Here is a 23,128-nt window from a genome sequence, read left to right as displayed (position 1 = left end):
GGATTAAGCAGCATTGTTGGTGGATAAGAAACCAGTGTTCTCCCTCTAATATTAAAATGTCCTCTTTAAACTCTTCCACTCTCCTCCATATAAAACTCATAGAAGAAAAAATAAATCTCCATGGTGTAGTAATTCAGTAAAAAAGATTTATTTCAAAGCAGCAACTTACATTTAAAATCAGAGTATTCAGCAAAGATAAACACATGGACTTCCTATCTCGGCTGCGACCGGAAGTAAAGCGTCACCTGATTCCTTCCGACGCGTTGCATCATAGATCACGTAACTTTCTCAAGAAGCCTTGGTGTTTCACGGATGGTGGAAGAGAGTGTAATTAAATCCCATCCCATTGGCTGAGACACCCCATTCATTCCTAATCTGGGATGGCGGTGTATGCAGATGCAACGGCTGGGTGCTCTGTACAGCAGTGTGAAAGAGGACTGTTTGCTATGAGCGAGAGGAGCTGCTGACTATTTGCTGTAGGCAGGAAAATGCTGTGTGTATTATGGGAGGCCAGCACTACGCTTTAGTGCCTTTGGTTTCATGTCCTGTTCGGCCACTTGCCTTGACACTGACTGCCCCACTGTGTGCCCTGCTAGGAGCTTTGCCAGAGATTCAGCACTTTGGGAAGTGTGCCGAGACTGCAATCGATGCCATGGCAGCTGCAGCAGTGCTGACAGGAAAACAAGAAAAGCACTGGAGGAAAATCAAGCAAAAATCTTCCTGTGACCATGCTGGGGCTGTTTCAACTGGGGCGGCTGTGGGAGCAGCTGAAGTTTTGGCAGAGGAACAAGCTAAGCAGTGGAGGTGCAGCACACTAAAACTTCCCCTGGAGAGCTTGTGTTTGGCTGAGTGTGCTGAGGCTGCCACCAAGGCATCCAAAGGAACTGTTGGAGGTGCTGATGACGTAGAATCAGCCAGTCCTGATAGGGGGCACAGCCTGTGCGATAGGTAATAGAACCAAATAGATCCTATAACACCCCAATTATTATAACATTAGTAAATTCTCTTGGTATAAAAAAAGGTCTACATTTTGGTATAAGATATTCCAAATCAGGTGAACAGTATGTCCCGACAATATTGATAGTTGTACTCCATTTATTGTTAACATATACACACAGACCACCTCCTTTAGTCTTTCCAGAGTGCGCAGTCCTATCCGCTCAATAGACAGAGCAGCCTGCCAGATCAATGGCCTCATCAGGTATAGAACCATCCAGCCAGGTCTCTGTGAGGACAGTCACACAGCTATTTAATTTGTGTGTAATAAACCACAGCTTGAGTTTGTGGGGGTATATCTGAATGATGCCTGCAGCTAGAGGCATCATTCAGATATTTACGTTTTCAGCCGGCGATTCCCTACACCATAAGAACGATCATAGTGGCGGGTCAGCCGCATGATCCTTCTTACGGGCAGTGAGAGAGGACGTCCCCCCCACCGCTGCCCTCTGGTGCTTCTACTGACTCACTGCTGAGATCGGTGCATCGGAGAACGGATCCGCCGGCCCCGTATGTCCACCATAGAGATTTCCGGCGACCAGATGTTGGGCACTCTGTGTTTTGTATTCGCGGTCTTTGTGTAGAATATAACGATGTGCTGAATTTGTCAAACCTATTGTAGCTTGTATATATATACCATAAGTTTCGGCTAACCGATATGAAGCCAGCTGTCTGTTTAGTAATAGTCCTTGCTTGTTATTTAATATAGAGTATGTTATACAATATAGTAAATTTTAATCTTCGGATTTCTATGTTAGAACCGAGATGTTGAGTCCATGCCGGTTATGGATTAGTGCCGGGATTGACGTTTTGAATTTACTCCATATTTTTAATATTTTTTTGAGCCAATTGATAGGAACGAAATATATGCATATGTAATATTAGTTTAGATGTATTAGGCCTAACGGGCAGAGGAAGTCTGGCAACAGTCACCCGTATTCCCTTGTCTAAAATGGCGTTTTTACAGCCAGACACCTGCAACTCAGAATGTGGCTTGGCTTTGTTATATATTAAGTGGTGCGTCAGTATGCCGCCTGTGCCCCATGACGATGTCAAACCTGTGACGAAACGCATCGGTAAGAGCGACATACTCATGTCACCGCGTGCTACGTACCGTTGTTTTGTTAGCACGGGCGTGTGTATTGCAGCCAGCCCGCTGCAACTTTTTATCTTTTTCTGTTCATGCCTTGTTGGCATTTTGTGCTTTTACTATTTAGAAATAAACCAAGTGGGTTTTACCTATGGCCTGCCATTATTATTTTTTCTTTCGGAATTATGCTTGCACCACCATCGATTGAGCTGTATGAAGGCTTCCAACGGAGGATTTAACCTGTCAGACTCTGGACCAGGAGATCCCCAAGTGATGTGGTGATTGGACCGATATTTGGAAACCTCACTGAGGAAAAGGCCCTGGCTTGGTGTAAGCCACAGGCAAATCTTGTCTGTGGAGCTGGTAAGTGCAATTCTTATGGTGGTGGGTTTGATAAGAAAAATCACCTTTGGAATTTATCATGAAATATTCACTAACTTGCCACTTATTTCTTTGACTGGATATCAGACTAATTGTCTTTCTACATCAACAATTGAATATTCAATTTGATTTTTTTGATTCATTTTTTGGGGACTATTTTTAGTTATTATTACAACTTTGATCACTAAATATTACGTTTATGTGGTTTTGGGTATAGAGCGCAACCATATTTGTTTTTTATTTGTATTTGTGTGTGTTCCACTTTTGTGTTGCAGTTTTCTTAGATTTTTATTTCCAGCGCAGTTTTCTCTTTTTTTTACTAATGTTATAATTGTGGCTGTGTACATACCTCTACAGGTTAATTCTAAGCTGGCTCTGGAGGAATTATACGATGCTATTAACATTCAGCTGAATGCACATCCAGAGGGGGTTGTGATTGTGGCTGGCGATTTCAACCATGTGGAGCTAGAAATGGTTCTTCCTAAATTTTATAAGAATGTGCACTTTCCAACAAGGGAGAACAATATTTTATAAAATGGGGGGAAAAAACTGCGCTAAACCAGAAAAGAAAATTTAGCTGCTAACACTCAAAGTCCAAGTAAATGTGTAAAATAATTAGTGTAGCTCTAAAATAGTAAAATTATACAAGTGAATGCATCTACTGTATTTCGAATCAGGTATATACAAATGTTTCCAGTGCATGCTACTTTGTTGCCACATCTTGGTCTTTCCGGTCATACCTCTTTAATGATGATCCCATGTTATAAGCCTCTTGTTTGCAGAGCAAAACCAGATATTAACCACTTCAGCCCCCTTCCTGACCAGAGCACTTTTTGCGTTTCGGCCCTGCATCGCTTTAACTGACAATTGCGCGGCCGTGCGACGTGGCTCCGAAACAAAATTGACGTCCTTTTTTTCCCACAAATAGAGCTTTCTTTTGGTGGTATTTGATCATCTCTGTCATTTTTATCTTTTGCGCTATAAACAAAATAAGAGCGACAATTGTGAAAAAAACGCATTATTTTTTACATTTTGCTATAATAAATATCCCCCAAAAATATATAAAAAAACATTTTTTTCCTCAGTTTAGGCCAATACGTATTCTTCTACATATTTTTGGTAAAAAAAAAAATCGCAATAAGCGTTTATTGATTTGTTTGCACAAAAGTTATAGCGTTTACAAAATAGAGGATAGTTTTATGGCATTTTTATTAATAATTTTTTTTTTACTAGTAATGGTGGCGATCAGCCATTTTTATTGTGACTGCGACATTATGGCGGTCATGTCGGACATTTTTGACACATTTTTGGGACCATTGTCATTTATACAGCAATCAGTGCTATAAAAATTACACTGGCAGTGAAGGAGTTAACCACTAGGGGGCAGGAGGGGTTAAATCAGTTTTAGGGAGTGATTACTAACTGTAGGGGGGAGGGGCCGTGTGTGATGTCACTGATCTCTGCTCTGATGACAGGGAGCAGAGATCCAGTGACACTTGTCACTAGGCAGAACAGGGAGATGCTGTTAACATAAGCATCTCCCCGTTTGTCCTCTCCGTGAGGCGATCGCGGGTATCCCCACGGCGATCGAGTCCGAGGAACCCGCGACCCGACTCATGGAGCTTGCGGCAGGTGCGCACGCTGCGGCAAGTTCAAAGTAACGTACGGGTACCTTACTTTGCGCAGCCGTGCCATTCTGCTGACGTGTATCTACAGGAGCCGGTCGGAAAACGGTTAAAACTATACAGGTTTGGAGCGAGGAGTCAAATTCACTCCTGCAAGAGTGCTTTGAATCAACTGATTGGAATATATTTGCACAGGATGCAGACTTAGAGGAATATGCTTCATCTGTTCTAACTTATATTCGCTTTTGTATGGAGATGTTCCTAGTTACAAAAACTATTAGACCCCATTCACACAGGGGCAACACGACTTGCAGGTCGCCTCAGCGAGGCGACCTGCAAACGACTGCCCGGGCGACTTGCAAAACGACTTCTGTATAGAAGTCTATGCAAGTCGCCCCCGAAGTCGTACAGGAACCTTTTTCTAAGTCGGAGCGACTTGCGTCGCTCCCCTTAGAACGGTTCCATAGCACAGAACGGGAGGCGACTTGTCAGGCGACTAAGTCGCCTGACAAGTCGTCCATGTGTGAATGGGGTCTGAAGGTATTCCCAAACCAAAAGCCTTGGTTGGATGGTAAAGTAAGGGCTCAGCTTAGAGCAAGGGATGTGGTCTTTAGATCGGGCGACCCTATGGCTTATAGGAAAGCTCGGAATGAATTAAAGAAAGGCATTAAGGAGGCATAGATATAAACAGCGCATTGAATCTTATTTTGAAAATCAAAATTCTTGTAGCATGTGGAAGGGGATTAAAACAAGGGTAGATTTTAAATCTAGGAATACACAGGTTTGTAAAGTGTTCCCTGACACCTTAAACCAACTTTTTGCTCGCTTTGAGGGTCAAAATATGAGATGTGAAACCCATAGTAAAGAACTAGTGGAGGACGACCATTTATTGGTATTAAAAATACATGAGGTCAGGTCAAATTTGAGGAAGATTGACATCAGAAAGGCAGCAGGACCAGACGGGGTGTCAGGCCGTATACTGAGGGGATGTGCAGACAAGTTAGCAGGTGTTTTTACTGATATTTTTAATTTGTCATTGAAGCAGGCTGCAGTACCTTCTTGTTTTAAATCTACTACTATTGTCCCAATACCTAAAAAATCTGCAGTATCATGCTTAAATGATTATCGCCCAGTTGCCCTAACTCCTATCATCATGAAATGTTTTGAGAGGCTCGTATTATCTTATCTTATCTTATCTTATGGCAAGCATTCCTGTTGATCTGGATAAGTATCAGTTTGCCTATCGTGCAAATAGATGCACAGATGATGCAATTGCTATTGCATTGCATACTGCCTTGACACATCTTGAGCACTCAAACACATACAGTATGTTAGGATGTTATTCATTGATTTTAGCTCTGCATTTAACACAGTAGTCCTTGAGAAATTAGTGAAAAAGTTAAAAGCTTTGGGCCTATGTCCATTGCTCCGCTCATGGATTATGGATTTTCTAACAAACAGGCCACAAATGGTGAAAATAGGAGATCAGGTGTCTTATTCCGCGTACACACGACCGGACTTTCCAGCAGAAAAGGTCTGACGGAATCATTCCGTCGGACATTCCGATCATGTGTGGGCTTCATCGGACTTTCTCTTTCTAAAATTCTGACAGACCTAGAAATAGAACATGTTTCAAATCTTTCTGACGGACTCAATCCCTATCGGGAAAACCGTTCGTCTGTATGCTAGTCCGATGGACCAAAAACGACGCAAGGGCAGCTATTGGCTACTAGCTATTGAACTTCCTTTTTCTAGTCCCGTCATACGTCATCTCGTTCTCAACGAATGGACTTTGGTGTGATCGTGTGTAGGCAAGTCCGTTTCAGCGGAACGCCGTCGGGAATACCATCAGAGTCTACTCTGACAGAAAGTCCGGTCGTGTGTATAACACTATTATTTTGAATACAGGGGTACCACAGGGATGTGTGTTAAGTCCGGCCCTGTTTACATTGTTCATGCACGACTGTACTCTCATACATGCGTCTAACACTATAGTGAAGTTTGCTGATGACACTACTTTAGTGGGACAATGATGAGACAGCTTATAGGCAGGAAATTCAACATTTGGTTGAGTGGTGTCGAGAAATTGATTTAATACTCAATATGGCAAAAACTAAAGAAGTAACAGTGGATTATAGGAGATCAAGAAAGATCAATCATTGCCTGGTTTATATAGGTGGTGAGGAGGTGGAAAGGGTGGACACTATTACATTTTTGGGAGTGCATATTACAAGGGAGTTGTCATGGTTTCAAAATACTTTTTTTTTTGTGAAAAAAGTGCAGCAGAGACTGTTTTTCCTTCGGAGTCTGAAGCAAGCTGGATTGCCCTTAAGGCTTCTGGTCAATTTCTATCATTGTACCATTGAGAGTATTCTTCTCCACTGCGCTGTAGTGTGGTATGCCAGCTGCAGGGCGGAGGATAAGAAGTGCCTGTCTCATGTGGTGAAAACAGCACAGCGGATCATAGGAACAGAGCTACCGAATTTGGACACAGCATATACCAGCTGATTAAAAAAGCGGGCAAAAGCTATTAGTTTTGATCCAACCCACCCAGGTTACAGTGTGTTTGTCCCATTGCCATCAGGGAAAAGATATAGAACACTTAAAACGCACACTAATCGCTTAAAGCATAGTTTTTTCCCTAGGGCCGTATTGTCCATAATCCCATCAGGTGCAGTGTTTTAGGAATTTAATGTGGAATTCTAATTTTTTTTATTTACTTATTTTTAAATAACATTTTATATTTTGATATATTTAAATAAATATGTGGACAAGTGTTTTTATTGCTGCTGTAAGGCCCCTTTCACACTGGGGCGGTGGGGGCGTCGGCGGTAAAACTATTTTTAGCTCTGTTTTACTGTCGTTTTTGCGGCTGTATTTGTCCGCTAGCGGTGCGGTTTTAACCCCTGCTGGCGGCCGAAAAAGGGTTAAACCCGCTCGTACAGCGCGGCTATAGCCGCGGTATTACCGCGGTATAGCCGCGCTGTCCCATTGATTTCAATGGGAAGGAGCGGTGAAGGAGCGGTGAACACACCGCTCCTTCACCGCTCCAAAGATGCGGCTCGCAGGACTTTTTTTTACCGTCCTGCCAGCGCACCGCTTCAGTGTGAAAGCCCTCGGGCTTTCACACTGAACAAACATCGGAGGCTGTTTAGGGGTGGTTTGCAGGCGGTATTTTTAGCGCAATAACGCCTGCAAACCGCCCCAGTGTGAAAGGGGCCTAAAGAGTACCCGGAAAAATGTTGTTGTATGTATACAATGACAATAAAGTATATCTATCTATTATACAGTAGTTTGTAATGCAGAGTGCAGGGGTCATTAGTAAGTAATACACAGTTCACAGGTCAGTAGTATGTATTGAAGAGTGTGGGGGTCAGTACTATGTAACACACAGTGCGGCGGTCAGTGTCACGTAATGCACAGTGCAGTGATTAGTAGTACATAACATACAGTGCAGAAGTTAGGAGTAACTAGCCCACATATTTCCTGCACAAGCAAAATGACCCCCTTTCCTGAGCTCAAATTGCCAACAGCGCAAAATTCCCTTCCCCTTGTAAAATTCACTTCAGGCCTCACAATGCAGCTGCACCCAGCAGTGACAGAAGTCCTTATAGGTCTCTCATAAGTTGTGTCAAATAATATGTCAGAGCCAAGGAAGAGCCTAGAACTTCCCTTAGCTCTGCAATGACTACTGCTGCTCTGATCTAAGGTCTGAGAGGCAGCAACAGTGGTAGAATTACCAGGGTCATACCAGTCACACTTGCGACTGGGCCCTGGCATTCTGCCACTGTGGGAGGGGCTCCAAGACTGCAAGAAGGACAGCATGGACGCTCAGGGAAGAGCCTGCCCCAGGCACTCTTAATCTGTGAGGTGAGGAGGGGGAGCGAGGGACACACAGGGAGCTTCTGCCACTTCTCCTTTCTGACAGGAGAGATTGTTATTCTCCCTCATATGTACAATGTGCCGATTCCCGAGCTCTGCAGTTCCAGTCACTCGAACTTTGCCTTATCTCTCCTTTCTGCAACTATTACTCAATTCCCCCCCCCCCCGACTCTCAGCATGTTCTCTTCCCAGTGTCACTTCACCTTCTTCTTCCTCTATCTTACTTAATCTGCTCACCTTCTCCAGCGGTAGGCACCTCTCTCTACCCCTCCACATTCATGCAGTAAGTTAGCAGTGATCCCCTTGAACTTTTTTCCCTGTTAACTTTATACCTTTTTCTCCTATCTGCTCTACCACCCATAAATCTGCACTACACAAACTCCATGCAGCAGACCCAGGTTTCACAGGTTGGGCTCTGCCAGGAGTAAAGAATCTGTCGCTGAGCAGACGGATGGCTGGTCCATGTCCACTCCACTTATGCAGAGCAGACACAGACAGAGCCTGTTCTCCTCTATGGGTGGGCGGATATAAGCGGACCACCTGTCTGTTTACACCCAATTGCCATCCAATCCACCAGAGAGATGGGGATCCCCATCCGTCTGTTTTTAGCGGTTCGAATTGGATCTCAACAGGTGTAAACGGGCGCATTTCTGTTTACACCTATCACTCCATAGAGGAGAATAGAGGGTCCAATTGGGTCTACCTGAAAAACTGACACGCTGACCCTATCAGTCCACTCATGTGAAAGGGGCCTAATAGTGGACTCACATCAGTGTGCTGCAGTTTGGCCACAGTGTGATTGTATGAGCAGTTTACATGCGGTTTATAGTACGCTACTAATGAATTATTTTAGGACATGCGTTTTCATGAAAGTACATCAAATTCCTGCATCCTGCATATTTGATGTGCTTTCAGAAAACACATTGCCTAATAGAATTCAATGGGAGCGCACCTAAAACTACATGTAAAACACACATACAATCACACTGGGGCCAATGAGGCTAGTTTTGTATCTTTTGCATGACAGGAATGTGAAAAAAATTGTGGCTTTCCTGACACACACAAACACACTGTCATTTAATAGACACACAGCAGTGCCATTAATTGTTAGTGGCACCCCAACACATCTGCTAACACAAACAACATGGTGCCACATGGTGTTCCTATCTCAAAAGTGAGCTATCATGGGTCTGTTTAGAGCCCTGATATTTCACCAAAGCCAAACAGCCGTCATTATACTGCGGCAGGTTGGCACGATCCTGCGAACCGTCGTAGCTGTACGTCGATCCCTTTAAGTGGGATAGCAGGCGCACGGGGGTGCCGAAGCGCATGGCCGGCGGTCGCAGGCACGAGAGCCAGAACAGGGACGTAAACACATAAAACCCTGTTCTGTGAGGAGAGGAGAGACAGATCATGAGTTCCTAATAGCTAGGAACAACGATCTGTCATTTACTCCAGTCACTCCCACCCCCCTACAGTTGGAACACACTGAGGGAACACAGTTAACCCCTTGATCGCCCCCTAGTGTTAACCCCTTCCCTGCCAGTGACATTTACATAGTAATCAGTACATTTTTATAGCACTGATCGCTGTATAATTGTCAATGGTCCCAAAAATGTGTCAAAAGTGTCCGATCTGTCCGCTTAATGTGATTTTTATTACCAAATGTATGTAGAAGAATACATATCGGCTAAACTGAAGAAAAAATTAGCTTTTTAAAAAAAAATTGGGGATATTTATTATAGCAAAAAGTACAAAATATTGTGTTTTTTTTCAAAATTGTAGCTTTTTTGTTTATAGCTCAAAAAATAAAAACCGTAGAGATGATCAAATACCACCAAAAGAAAGCTCTATTTGTGGGGAAAAAAAGACATCAATTTTATTTGGGTACAGCGTCGCATGACCGCGCAATTGTCAGTTAAAACGACGCAGTGCAAAAAATGGCCTGGTCATTGAGCAGCGAAATCTTCCGGGGCTAAAGTGGTTAACGTAAAAAAAAGTCAATAAATAAATTCTAAAAACTGTTTAAAAAATGTTTTAGTGCGTTTTTGATGCGTTCCAGTGCATTCCAGGGCATTTTTGATGCATTTAACTGCATTCCAGTACAGTCCAGTGCAGGAAAAATGCTGTATGTTTTACTTTTTGTGATTTATCTGGATATGTGTTGTCGCAAACAAGAAACCTATCATCGATTAAAATATCAATTAAAAAATCAAACTATTTTGCGACGCGGCACTGCGTCGCTTTAACTGACAATTGCAACGCTTTACCCAAAGAAACTTTATGTCAGTTTTTTCCCACAAATAGAGCTTTCTTTTGGTGGTATTTGATCACCTCTGCGTTTTTTATTTTTTGCACTATAAACAAAAAAGAGCAATATTCTTTACTTTTTGCTATAATAAATATCCAAAAAAAACAAAGCAAATTTCTTTATCAGTTTAGGCCGATATATATTCTTCTGCATATTCTTGGTAAAAAAAAATCGCAATAAGCTTATATTGATTGGTTTGCACAAAAGTTATAGCATCTACAAAATAGGGGATAGATTTATGTCATTTTTATTATTATTATTTTTTTTTTACTAGTAATGGCAGCGATCTGCATTTTTTAGTGGGACTGCGACATTGCAGCAGACAGATCGGACACTTTTAACACTTTTTTGGCACCATTGACATTTATACAGTGATCAGAGCTAAAAATAGCCACTGATTACTGTATAAATGTCTCTGGCAGGGAGGGGGTTAACACTAGGGGCCGATCAAAGGGTTAAATGTGTCCCCTCAGTGTGTGTTCTAACTGTGGGGGATGGGACTGATTGGGGGAGGAGACCGATTGCTGTTCCTAATTACTAGGAACAGATGATCACTCTCTACTTCCTGTTTACATTGACAGATCTCCATTCTGTCTCTGTGAGGAGCGATCGCAGGTGTCTGGCAGACACTGTGGCCACCGGGCACGTGCATCGGCTCCTACGTCCCCCTATACCCCTTAAAGCGGCCGCCATACACCTACAGAGATTCACGCAGGGGAGCCAACCTGCCACCATATAACGATGGCGGTTGGTTGGCAAGTAGTTAAACAATTGCTGCTCTCCCTGACTACAACATGGCTAAAAACTACATTTAAACAAAAGTAGCTTACTGGGGCACTACATTTGGTTTTAGAAAGAGTTAATTTGAAGAAGTGATTGACATCTGTGCTGATATGTCAGTTAGTAATCAATCATTTTCTAGGTTTAGCTTGTACACTTAAAGGGATAGTTCAGCTTTTCAGAAAAAAATAAAAAGGTGAACTAACACTGTACACCCACCCTAGCCCCACTGTACTTACTGTACCTCTGTGGGTGATGAGCTGTCAATGCCTACGTAGCCAGTGTAGCAGTCTGGAGATTCAAAATCCCTGCTCTTCTCCCTCTTCTTTCTGAAGGACTTCTGTGACGGATCAGATTTTCTGCTACAGCACTGACCAATCAGAATCGCACCTATCCATCCCAGAAGTCCTGCAGAAAAGAGGGGAAGAAGAGCAGGAATTTCAAATCGCTGAACCACTATAATGGCTGCATAGGCACTGACAGCTCATCACTCACAAAGGTAAGTACATTGGGAACTTGGGGGGGTGGGGGGGTGTAGGGTGTTAGTTTACCTTTCTGTTTATAATTTTCTTTACAAAGTACACTAAGCTGCATATGCGCTATGCCATACCAGCATAGCCAATAAAGATGGCCGATAATTCCAAACCTGGAAGAAGACCTGGCAAAGATAATGGCACCAGATCACAGACGACACATCTCTGGGGGCAAACTGAGTATAGTTCCACTTTAGGTTCCTGTGTCGGTGGGCTTGTGTCAATGCGGTTAATGTATCTCCCAGAAAACAAAACCTTTCCTATTAGGATTTTGCCAAGCAAAGGGGTTGATTACTGGTGCAAAAATTTAAGATGAGTGTGGACAGCCTTGCCTAGTGCCTCTCTTCTCTGGTATAGGGCGTGAGAGAGGAATGATAAGAATTACTCTAGCCATGGGTAGGAGTACATAATCTGTACCCATTTAATGAATTTAGGGCCGATTCCCAGTTTTCAGAGTACCTCCTACATATATTCCCACTTGACAATGGTAAATCTTTTGGCAGAATTGAAGGGGAGTATCACTCTAATCCCATATTTTGCAGGGTATATTGAATGTTAATGAATACCTTTTGAATATTCATTGCCTTCAATCCTGTTGGGAATGCATCCTGATTAAAAGTAGGCTACTAATTTATATAAAACTTTAGATAAACAAAGAGCCACATTTTTAGCTATATTTTAATATATAGTATATAGTTTGCAGTGAAATGGGTTGGTAGAAGTCTAGCTGGAGGGGGACCTTATCTGGCTTTGGAATGACCACTATAATTGCTTCATATATAGCTGCTAATAGGATGCTTTGCTGAGTGTATGCAGAGAGTAGGTGAGTACGGCTGGGAGATAGACCTCTGCTGGAAGACCATCTGCACCAGGAGCTTTGTTTGAGGACAAAGAGACAGAGCGAGCAAAATATTATCCAAAAAGAACGAGCCTCTGCGTTTGCTTTGTGAGTTTTCGCTAAACTCCCAAACATGTAAAATTTGGACTGAACATGGCTTCACTCTAATCAGAAAGCTCATCTCTAGATGAACCAAATTCACTGTACAAAGCCTTCTAGTCATGGCAAGGATCTCCAACTAGGCAGTGAGGAATGGGTGTGGAGTCAGGGTAGAGTAAGATACTAGTCATCAGCTTTTTGAGATGGAAAGTCTGGATTTAGTCCTGTGGGAAAATTGGGGCCCCAGCCATGATAATGTTTTAGGCTCACCCAGGGTTGCCAACTGTCAGTAAATTTACAGTTTGTAAAATCTGTAATTTTTGCATCTGTCCGTGAATGTCCATTCAGACATGCACTCTGCATGTCTGTAACGAATAGTCATGGACAGAGGTAAAAGTTATGGATTTTGCAAACTGTTTCTTTACTGACAGTTGGCAACCCTGGACCCACCTAAAGAAAAGCCCTTGATTCTCTCCCAAGTGAGCACACCCAGAATAGTTTGAAGTTACTAACAAAAGAAACCCCTGTTTGTGGATTTCTAGACTTGGCTATCCATGGAAGATGGATTAATATTTGCCTGTTAACTGATGTTATGCAGATTTCCAAACAGCAAAGAGGACTTAAATGAGGATGTGGACTGACTCAGTTGGAAAATGGGTGGGGGTCTGGTGAAGGAGAAGGATCTGACAGTGATATATAGGTTTGCTCTGTGATGCCACATACCAGTACCCTGGGACCCCTATGTCACCTAAGCCCAGGTGAAGCAGAGGTGCCCCTCTTATTGTGTTTGTATGGGTGTTTCCCAGTGCAGCCTAAATGCCGAAGAGTAGTGAACAGAAGTGGTGATTTCATTACCGGGTCTGGGACCCTCCATTACTGAAAATGTACTGTAGGCTATGTGGCAGGAGCTGGCTTTGCAACATGCTACTAGGGAGCACTGCAAATCTAGATGAAAATATATTATTTCATGTCTGTCATTCCTGTTAGGAAACTTTATAAAAACAATAAAGCTGATAAGTAAATGTCAATTCCTTATGAATGTGAATTTAAAGACAACCTCTAAAGATACAGCCGGTTTACCAGACCAAAGGATCAAAGTGCAATGATAGTCAAGAAAATGCTTGTCAGTAAAGTCATTATTAACTACGTGGAGCTGCAGGGAAGTTTCCCAAGAATCCCAGTGGTGAGGGTGAGTGTCGCTTTTCTAGCAAGCCATTCTATTGTGCTCTCCTTTTAGATCTGTCGTAATGTATTGTTTTCACATTATTAGGTTAGAGAAACTCAGTGTGGAGTGTCTAATCACATAAAGTCAGATGTTTGGATGTTTGGTACTATGTATCATTTTAGGCAAAAGCATAGCTTACACTTTCTAAGTCCTGATTCACAGAAGTAAGATGTTCTAAACTAGAGGTAAAGCCCAACTCTGGGCAAAAAAAAAAAGTTTTCCCATGCAGTCGGGCTGTGCCTGCACTGCACGGGTCAACTGCTTGTTTTGTCTAGGGGTGAGGAGAAAGCTGATACTCACCTGATCCTTCATGCCACTGGAAAACAGAGCTCCCCCATAGTCCAGCAGTGGACTGTTCCTGCCGGACCGGTTTTGTGCTGGGAGGATTAGGTAAGTATATCTCTGCTGTTCTCTCCCCTGGAAAAAAATTGAGCAGTTAAAGGAGAAGTCCAGCCTAAGCTCGTTTGGCTGGGCTTCTCCTATGGGTCACAGGAATGCAATTCGTTTTGCACTCCTGTGACCCGTTTTCAGCAGAGAGCGGACTGAAGTCCATTCTCTGTTGACGTCACAGAAATCAGTCCAGGCACGGCGTCATCCTGACGTTGGAAGTCGGGATCCGCCAGGTGCCTGAACTGACACCCGTCTCAGCCTCTCAGAGAGTCACTGAGAGCCTGAGGCGGCCGCTCTCCGCCCCTCCACAGCTCAGCGCTCCAGTGAGCGAGGAGGAGCAGAGTGGAGAGATACTGATTGACAGTCAGCAGCTCTCTGCTCGGGGAGCTGTGAGAACCGAGCCATCGGCGATGTTCGATCGCTCGGTTCTCAGTGAAGAGGCACCGGGAGAGAGATGCAGCATCGGACTGATGCTGCATCCACCTAGGTAAGTATGATGGGGGAAACCCCCAAACCCATACTTCTCTTTTAACTTGTGTGATGGAGATATTGGATATCATATTTATATCAATGAGATTCAAGTGGACCATTGCAAGGACTCCAGTTTAAACTGCCTTGCCCCATAGGATGTATATGTGTGTATATGTGTGTGTATATATATATATATATATATATATATATATATATATATATATATATATATCTACGTGTATATGTGGGTATCTATGTGTGGGTATATATATATTTTATATATGGGAATATGTTTCTTAATATCATGATAGAACAAAGCTCACCTTAAGAAATGTAGTTACCTTGATTAGATCAAAGGGTATTGGCAGACCTTAAGGCATTCATTCTTCAGGGGGCCATTAACATGCTTCCAATACACTAGTGGGAACCAGGAAAGGTCCCCTAGGTGGTAATCAACTCACCAGGGGGCCATTAACATACTACTGTCGGGACTGTTTGGGCTGGGAGATCAAAGGAGATTGTTCATTAATTCATAGACTGGTAGGCACCGAGGGGGTCGCACTGTAACAGCAATGTCCGAGCATGAACTTTGAGACATCTCTTTCATTTGTTCGCATCTGTTAATTGGTGGAGAATGCATATAAAAGGAAGTGGGCTAAATGGTTACAAACAGTCCAGACCAAGAACATCTGAGGAATATGTGTTGGCGTAAAGTATACTGGAATCTATGTCTATCTTTCTTTCTAACCTTTTTTGTATCCTAGGAGTTATCTTATGACTTTGTATATCTTGTATATGTCCATTGCAAACATTTATGAGTTTATGCCTAAATTAACTTTGCAGTCTAGAGCAAACACTATAGAGATATATGATAAATTCTAATCATTCTAACCTTCTTTTTCTGTGTAAATAAATGTCATTGTTTATCTTTTTTCCCTGTTATCGCTCGTTTTTATTTTTTATATAGACAAAGGTTTAATCACTTATATTTGTATCGTTAATCGGTTAAGTGAGGTATAAATATTTCCGAAACACTTGTGCAGTGTGAGTATAGCTTTATTGCATGGCAAACCTTTTTTTTTTTTTGCCCGCAGATGGGCTTTCATTTTAAATTAGACAAGATAATGTCAAAATTATAATGTGAATTGTTCTGAGTACGGACATGTAGGTTCACAAAGTGCATGCATAATGATGTAATTGAAGGCAACCTAATTTCATTATCATGTTACATGGGCTCACCGTAAGAATAGATACACTATACTGTCCAAAGTATTGTGACACCTGCCTTTACACGCACATGCACTTTAATGGCATCCAAGTCAATAGTTCAATATTGAGTTGGCTTACCCTTTGCAGCTATAACACCTTCAACTCTTCTGGGAAGGTTGTCCACAATGTTTAGGAATCTGCCAGAAAATGAATGCAATAATAATTCATGTGCCATAAAATAAATATCAAATGAGAATATACCTAGTGTCAATCTCCCAGGAGGTTGTGTAAACAAAACCATGTACAAATATGCAAATAAATATTGAATGTAAGATGATTCATACATATATATTCACACAGTAAACAATCTTTAGTGCCGGTTCACACTGTAGCGATGTCAGGCATCGCATGTGATTCGCACCACACTGCTGTGCGGATCACATGCGATGTCTGTGTGATGCAAATTCAGCCATACATATTGTATGTCTGAATTCGCATCGCATTCGGAACAAAATCATGCAGGACCCTTTTCTTTGTCCGCACCAGAATCGGATTGCATGGGTGTTCACACCCATGCAATCCGATGCCTGTCCGAATTCACAGTTCGCACTGCGATCTGCGAACCGATCTGGGGGGTGTCATTAACTTTGTATTGACACCCGCAGCGGTTCGCATAGGGCAGTTGGAACCACCAGTGATTCAGGTGCGATGCGGGAACCCTCACTGGATTTGCAGGGTTTCCCACATTGCACCAGTGTGAACTGAGCCTTAAAGTGATAAGTGCCTAGAAATATATGAATAAGTGCAAATATAAACAAGTAGTGCAACTTAAATTCATCCACCAATGAACTGTGACTGTAGTGCAATCAAAATGCAAAAAAAAATATTTTGAGCCAATAAAGTCCATATAGAAAAGACAGTGCACTCTGCTGTGGTGCTTTAAATGACTGGTGTATCCCTTCACCGTTCAGAGTAGGTAAGTGAGTGGTGTCTGTTCTTTCCAATGTTATGACACCTAAGTAATTCCTGGCCTCTCACCTTACTGCTGTAAGGCAACAGCATATATTGGAATCTTTATCTGGTGGTCCATATTTCTCCGCCTGCCTTTACGGGTCCTCCATTGGTCTTCCTGGCTCAAGGGTCTCTATGGTGATAATCTCTCCTCTATTGTGGTCCTGGGGGTTCCTCTCGGTGTCATCCATATTATATGTATAGATGAAAGAGACTCCCTATAGTGTAGTATCGTTTAAAAGGTTTATTTAAATCAAATAAAGTTTGTTTACTCACTTTTGAAAATATATACATATATATACGTGTATATTATCCACGAGCACTGAGCTCGTGTTACCAGCGATGTCACTTCCAGTATGCCTCCCTAGGCATCTTGTCTATAACACCCTGGTTGAGAATGGCTGGTGTAGATGATATTAGCAGAGTACCAATATGCTAAAATGTAAAGCAAAGTAAAGTGAAGTCAATTTAGACATTCACTTATGTGCTAAGGAAGCTCTTTGTATTTTTGTATAAAATTCCACTGCATTGATTGGATGTTTGAGATTTCTCTTGAATTCTGATTGCAAACTGCATATCAGTTTCTTTTCACAGTGGAGTAAATCACACTCCAAATGTATTACCCACAGTCTATGGATGACACAGAATCTATGAATGGAGGACAAGCAGAAAATTGATAGCTTCACCCCTTACATTCATAGATCCTGTTTCATTCATAGAAGCTGTAGTATGACTTTTATAAATGGTGGAGTTGGGCAGAAAGGGCGGACATAGTTGGGCTTTCATAATGACAGTCCCTTTAACCCTGTACACACGGGCCGAATGCCAGCCGACATCGGCCGGTTCAATAAAAAACGTCTGACTTTCGGCCCATGTTTAAACCAGCTGTTTGACCGGCAGCCGACTGGCTCCCAATCAGCAGATCGGAGTGTTCTGGTGGGGGGGGGGGCGTCTAAATTAAAAATGTTTTCACCTGACGATCTGGCCAGTGTGTATTAATAGGACACAGCTCTGAATGAATGAGCACAGGAAGCACAGCATACACCGTCGTTGTCAGTCTATGGGAGGGAGGAGGGTTAAGCCTGGTACACACTATGAGTTAAAACTGTCAGCTCCGGTCGGAGCCACTGTACTAACTATGCAAAGTTAGTACAGCGATCTCCCCTGCTGAGCTGTTGTGTTCTGACATGGTGACGTCCCCCCTGCCAGAACACTCTGATCAGTGCTCTTTGCCATTGGGCTGGGAGCGCTGTTCGGGAGTCATTTGGTTGCTGGCTTACCAGCATGCTTGTCTGACAGAAGCCGGCCAAACAGCTTCTGTCGGACATGGTGGCATACACACCGGCTGAACGACGGCCTGTTTTTTTTTTTTTAAACCGCCCAATGTCTTTTGAAATTTGGCCCGTGTGCTGGGCTTTAGATGTGCAAGCAGATTTAGATACACTAACAAATTGAAGACAGCTCATGCTTTATAACCCCTTCCCGCCGAGTGTACGCAGATGTGCGTACTTGGCTTTCGGGGGTTATACCGGGATGATGCCTGCAGCTGCAGGCATCATCCCGATACCGTTTTTTAGAGCCGGCAATCGGCTTTCCAGATATAACAACCGATGCGGCCGAAAGCCGCTCGCCTGTTATACCGGAGGAGTGGGAGGGGACATCCCCCCCTTCCGCCGCCTCCTGCCGCTCTGACCAATCTGCCGCCTCCAGCAGCTAGTGAAAGTCCATGTGACAGCAATAAAAGTGATCAAAATGTTTTTTTTAAAAACACAATGTATTAATATAAAAATAAATAAAATAAATAAGAAAAAAAATTTTTTTTAAAGCGCCCCCATCCCTGCGAGCCCGCATAGCAAAGAAAACGCATACGGAAGTCACGCCCGCATATGTAAACGGTGTTCAAATCACACATGTGAGTATCGCCGCGATCGTCAGAGCGAGAGCAATAATTCTAGCACTAGACCTCCTCTGTAACTCTAACCTGGTAACCGTAAAAAAAATGTAAAGCGTCGCCTATGGAGATTTTTAGGTAGCGTAGTTTGTCGCCATTCTACGAGTGCGTGCAATTATAAAGCGTGACATGTTTGGTATCTATTTACTCAGCGTAACATCATCTTTCACATTATACAAATAAATTGGGGTAACTTTACTGTTTGTTTTTTTTTAAATTCATGAAAGTGTCCCTTTTCCCAAAAAGTTGCGTTTAAAACACCGCTGCACAAATACCGTGTGATATAAAATATTGCAACAATCGCCATTTTATTCTCTAGATTCTCTGCTAAAAATATATATATAATGTTTGGGGGCTCTAATTAATTTTCTAGCAAAAAATATGGATTTTAACTTGTAAACACCAAATTTTAAAAATAGGCTTAGTCATGAAAGGGATAATCAGTTACAGAAAACTGTTTTTTTTTCTTTTGGGATAAAGCTTGTACATGACTAAATAAAAGCTGATCATTTTAATCACCCTTTCCAGTGTTAAATGATTTGTCTCATCCATGTAAGCTGATACATTCTTCTGGAGAGCTGGCGCTTTTGAAAAACAGTATACTTGCTGGCTGGATCACCAGATGAAAAGAGAAGAAAGAAAGTCTAAAAAAGGACACTGATACAGCAATCTCATCGAAGAATTGGTAAGGTGCAATATAATAAATGTTTGCTTTTGAGTTTAATTCCACTTTAATTGTAACATATTGCTGTTTATCAGTGTGTACTGACATTTATCTTGTAAATTATACATATCATGTTTTGTATTATCAATGCACATTCAACAGCTTTATTTTTGCCAAGCATCTTAGCGTCGGTCTTACAAAACAGAATCTAGTTAACAAAAAAAAAAATGGTACCTTTTTCTAGGAAACAGCCTAAGATCCAACATGAATTTATATGCTGCATCTTAGCGAATAAACTCTACAAGAGCTGACATGTTACCTTTGGATACCACAACAACACTCAAAAATCCCACAGGAACAGTTTCTTAATAATAACCCAAGTGCAAACATCTGACAATTAATGGGTAACAAAGAAGAGCACAAGAGAGATCATGTCTCATTGGGGCAATAAATCTCTGTTAGAACAAAGATTCGGAATTAGATGAATGAATGACACTTCTAGATATACATCCCATCCAGGAAATAAAACCCTGCCTGTGAAGGTGGATAATACTGAGTATAGCTTCAGAACAAATAATAGGATTACCGACATTCCTAAAGATTAACCTCACTTGAACTGCCGCCTCTTCTCCCCCACCCCTTCCCCAATGGTAGAGCGAACATTTTGACTAGCCCAAATAACAAGGGATTATGTTCTTAACTTTCCCCTTATCATGTCAAACTGTGTTCTGATAACTACTGTAACTGCGCAGCGAACAAAGACGGCAAAATCATTTTCTCGAAGTTCTATCAGAGCGCTCTGGAGCGAAACAAATTCTAAAACCCAGCCAGACTAGACCGGCAATAGGAGGCTGGGCGTGACACACGCCAGGATGTGGGTGACGCTCGCTTGGAAATTCCTGGCCTAAGCTCTCAGCTCAAAGCACACAGTTCTAAATGGTATCAGACACGTATTACATATTACCACATTCGTACTTTTATCCCTGAAAAACGGTTTGGTCATTAACAAAGTTATACCAGAAATCTGAATAAAATATTTAAAGTATAGATCTTACTATTAGCATAGATAGAGTAGGGAATGGATAAAACCCTTGTCACTTTTATTGTCCCTTTTGGGGGGATTTTCCTTCATCTCCTGTTCTGAAAGCAAGTCTCCCCAAAGAAGGAATTTCACATTTTAGACAGTTGTCAATGGAACGGATGTCTTTTTTGGAAGAATTCCTCTTACCTCTTGTTCCACTGACACCATAACATTCTTGAGTCTCCCCAGTGGGGACAGAGATCAGTAAACACCTAAAAAAGGCTCTGGTTGTTCTCTACCAGCCTGTCTCATCTTTTTTACTCTAAAGCAGGGGTCTCCAAACTTTTCAAGCAAAGGGCCAGTTTATTGTCCTACAGACTTAAGGAGGGCCGGATTGTGGCCAGCAGGGGCAAAAAGTGTCACGGGCCCGGCATGAGTGAAAATAAATATGGCATTAGGATTGGAGGTCAATAGGAGTAGGAGTAGTGTCCCTATTAGTAAGAGGAATAATCAACCACAGCTCATGGAACTCCTAGCAACATTCTGAGAAACCCTCATTGATAATAGCTGTTCTATACTCGATCCAAAACTACAAACAAATCAAAAATAAAAAATAAAAAATGCTTAGGCAATAGATAATCTTTAAGGGCCCATTCACACTAGGAAATTCATGTGAATCGCACAGGAACTCTGTGAGAATCCTGTTGCGATTCACATGCAGTTCTGTGCAGTGCGATTTCAGCCCTATTGATTTTGAATGGGCTAAAATCACACTGCACCAAAAGTAGTGCATGCACCGCCATTACAAGTAAAAGCAAACCGTGTGAAACGCACGGCATCTGCATCGCATGGTACTTTTGTACCATGCAACCCAGTGCAGGCCAGTGCGGGGTAACGCACTGCATTTGCGATCTGCGTTCGGGGTGTTGTGAACTTTGCACTGACCCCTACAGCAGATCACAAGGGCAGGGCAATTGGAATACGGTGTGGGAAGGCGCACAGGAAGGTGGCTTTTGTGCTTTGCATTCTAGTGTGAACGGGGCCTTAAAGATAACTAAACTTCCAAAGAAGGTTCACCTATCCCCTTTGCTTACCCATGCAAGTTAAAGCAGACCTTCAGTCATTTTTTCAACTTTCCATCTATTAAATCTTCTTTCCTTTTTGTTTTAACTTTGGATAGTAAAACATTTTTTTTTCTGCTAGTAAATAAATACCTTATACAGCCCACTCTCTGTTTCTTGTCTGGTAAAAAAAAAAAAAAAAAATTTGCAATAAGCGTATATAGATTTGTTTGCGCAAAAGTTATATCGTCTACAAAATAGGGGGAAGATTTAGGGACTTTTTATTGTTTTTACTTGTAATGGCAGCGATCTGCAATTTATAGCGGGACTGCAACATTGCGGCGGACAAATCTGACCCCAAGTGACACTTTTTGGGGACCAGTGACACCAATACAGTGATCAATGCTATAAAAATGCACCGACCACTGTATAAATGTCACTGGCAGGGAAGGGGTTAACACTAGGGGGAGATCAAGGGGTTAAATGTGTTCCCTGGGAGGTGTTTCTAACTGTATGGGGGATGGGCTGCCTGGGAGAACAGAGAGCTGGCTGTTCCTGATTTCTAGGAACAGCTGATCTCTCCTCCCGTCAGAACGGAAATCTGTATGTTTACATTGACAGATCCTCATTTAGGCTCTCTTTCCCGCAATCACAGGTGGCCAGCGGACATCGAGCCTGTCGGACCTGCAGTACCACATGCATAGATCGACGTACGGGTACGTTGGTTTGCGCAGCTGAGTCGCCTTGCCGCAGTATATATGCAGAAAGGCAGTCGGCAAGTGGTTAATATGGTAAAGTTAAAAACACTACAATGGTCAAACTCACATTGTGTGGAGATAGATACAGAATAAGGATCCCACTATGGCCGCACTCCTAAAACCACCTCAAGATCCCAACAGAGGAAGGGGTAGCCGTGGACGTTAAACATAGTTACTCGGATCCTGGCAGCACATCCGAGGCTATCCACCACAACGCTCGATGTGCAGGTCCTAATGCGCATGCGCCCGGTCCAGTCGGCGCTGCTCTCCGAGGACACATGAACCCACATGAGCAGGATACAGGGGGGAAGAGATTGAGGACGTCACGCAGTTGCCGTGACAACGCGTTTTGGAGGCATGGCCTCCTTCCTCCATTTCGCCATTATGTGAGGATTCAAATGTGGGCAATTGGGACAGACATCCTCTGTTATCATACTGGAGCAGATTGCCAGGACCCTCATTATTACTCAAACCGCTCTGTGAGCGTTTCTCTGGTAAGGCACTTATATTCGTTTGAATGTGACTTAAAGCACCTTGAGTCACTAGTGGACTTTTGATATAATTTTTGGACTTTTAGGTACATATGTATTTATGCTTTTATTATTCATAATTATGTTTTTTGGGTTTTGTTTCACTTTGTGACTGCATTTAAAGGGTACATGCGCACTTTTGTTTTATTACATTTTTTATGTCCTGTATTCACCCTTATTTTGTAGCCTCCGGCCCTCCCCCCTGGTCTTATACTCAGCTGTGCAACCCCATCAGCGCCGCACAGCCAATGTGTATTACATATAATATATACAGTATATTCTCAGTTGGCACACCAATTGGA

The 23,128-nt window shown here is 42.5% G+C and overlaps 1 protein-coding gene across 5 annotated transcripts in view; it reads left to right on the top strand.

Moving 5' to 3' along the window:
• Nucleotides 1-7,870: 7,870 nt before the first annotated feature.
• LOC141117152 (ADP-ribosyl cyclase/cyclic ADP-ribose hydrolase 2-like) overlaps nt 7,871-23,128 on the top strand; it is a 73,976-nt gene continuing 58,718 nt past the window's right edge. Inside the window, exons 1-3 of one of the 5 annotated variants that reach the window (XM_073609808.1) lie at nt 7,871-7,962; nt 11,401-11,564; nt 19,321-19,477. The gene's annotated coding sequence lies outside the window, so the exon portion shown is untranslated. Of the gene's footprint in view, nt 7,963-8,170; nt 8,258-11,400; nt 11,565-13,638; nt 13,725-19,320; nt 19,478-23,128 lie in introns of those variants that run through there. The other 4 variants (XM_073609819.1, XM_073609798.1, XM_073609828.1 and 1 more) reach the window with 4 other exon arrangements.

Source organism: Aquarana catesbeiana, linkage group LG01 (assembly GCF_042186555.1).
Source record: "Aquarana catesbeiana isolate 2022-GZ linkage group LG01, ASM4218655v1, whole genome shotgun sequence".
NCBI lineage: Eukaryota > Metazoa > Chordata > Amphibia > Anura > Ranidae > Aquarana > Aquarana catesbeiana.
The sequence above is the reverse complement of the archived record's forward strand: the minus strand, read 5'-3'. Positions and strand labels throughout refer to the sequence as shown.